The sequence below is a fragment of the Hipposideros armiger genome, unplaced genomic scaffold, assembly GCF_001890085.2.
Source record: "Hipposideros armiger isolate ML-2016 unplaced genomic scaffold, ASM189008v1 scaffold_257, whole genome shotgun sequence".
Taxonomy (NCBI): domain Eukaryota; kingdom Metazoa; phylum Chordata; class Mammalia; order Chiroptera; family Hipposideridae; genus Hipposideros; species Hipposideros armiger.
Window position 1 is genome coordinate 265,426 of NW_017731607.1, and position 1,649 is coordinate 267,074.

Sequence of the window (1,649 nt, forward strand, 5' to 3'; positions counted from 1 at the left end):
GGAGCGTAGCAAGGTTAAGAGACAGGACATGAGGTCAGATGGCTATGGGTGGACCGCATCACATAGGCCTCCGAAAGTTTTCGTAGATTCTAGAAAACTTTCTTCCTTTACAAGTTGGAAACTATTGAAGGATTTTAAGCTAATGAGTTGCATGGTCACTGTAACTTTGACAATATCACTGGCTATTTTGTTGAGAATAATTGATGGGGGCGGGGGGTGGGGTGATACATTTAATAGAAGAAAGACTGGTTTTAGAAAGCTATTACAATAATCCAGGGGAGAAATCATGGTAGTTTGGCCTAGTGTGGCAGCAAAGAAGGTGGAAGTGACCTGGTCTGGATACGTTTTGAAGGTTTGGGAAACAGGTGGGTGAAAACAAGAGAAAGGTAAAAAAAGTTTTTGGGCCTGAGCAACAGGAAAAAGGCTGTTGTCATTTACTGCGATGGGAAAGGCTGTATGTGGAAAGGGAGTTTGAGGGATAATCAGCTTATAGCCATTAGATTAAATAAGATCATCAGGTCGTGATCACAGAAAAGTCCAGGAACTCAGCACTGGCACGCTTCAACACTCAGAGGCGGAGTGACCAGCTATGCTGGTTTGCCCAGGGCAGAGGGTCCCCAGGACATAAGACTTGAGAGAGCTCCATGCAAACTGAGATGATGGATCACCTGCTCAGAGGTCAGGGAGATGAATGAGAAACCCCCGAAAAGGAAGAGCAGAGCCACGGGAGACGTGTTACCCTAGGAGCCAACTAAAGAACAAGTTTCAAGTGGAAGACAGCTCTCAGCTCTGTCAAACGCTGGTGATGGGGTAAGATGCGGACTAAGAGCTGACCACTGGATTTAGCAACAGAGAGGTCAAAGGGACCTTGACAAGAGCAGAAGAAGAAGTAAGGGACAGAAAGATTGGTTTTAGTGACTCAAGACTGTCTTAGTCTGCTCAGGCTGCTCTAACAAAATACCATAGACTGTGTTGCTTGAACAGCAGAAATTTATTTCTCATAATTCTGGAGGCTGGGGAGTCCAATATCAAGGTGTGTACAGACTCGGTTCTAGTGAGAGCCCTCCTCCTGGCTTACAGCCAATTGTCTTCTGTGTCCTCATACTTTTCTCAGTGTGGTGTGTGTGTGTGTGTGTGTGTGTGTGTGTGTGTGTGTGTGTGTGTGTGTGTGTGTGTGTGTGTGTGTATGTAGAGGAAGGGACTGAGGGAGAGAGGGAGAAAAGGTAGGAGGGAGGGAGAAATATTGAGATTACTTTATCTTCTCATAAGGACACCAATCAAGACCCCCATTCCTAAGACCTCACTTAACCTGAATTACTTCCTAAAGATCCTATCTCCAAATACAGTTACATTCATTTGGGGTTAGGGCTTCAACATATGAATTTGGAAGAGGAGCACAATTCAGACCATAGCAAAGAGAAACCGGAAAGAGCAAAGTATAAACACTTCCAGGGAGTTTTCCTGAGCAGAAAAAGAAAGAAGTGAGCAGTAGCTGCAATAGTATATAAGATCAAAAGATCGTTATTTGTTTTAAGGTGAGCAGAAGAAAAAAAAAGTTGTGGGTTGTTGGAAGTCATGACGTATTTTTTCTGTTTTTCATTGCAAAAATGCATCATGACTTTCCGTTTTTTGTTTTCTTTTTTTTTTTT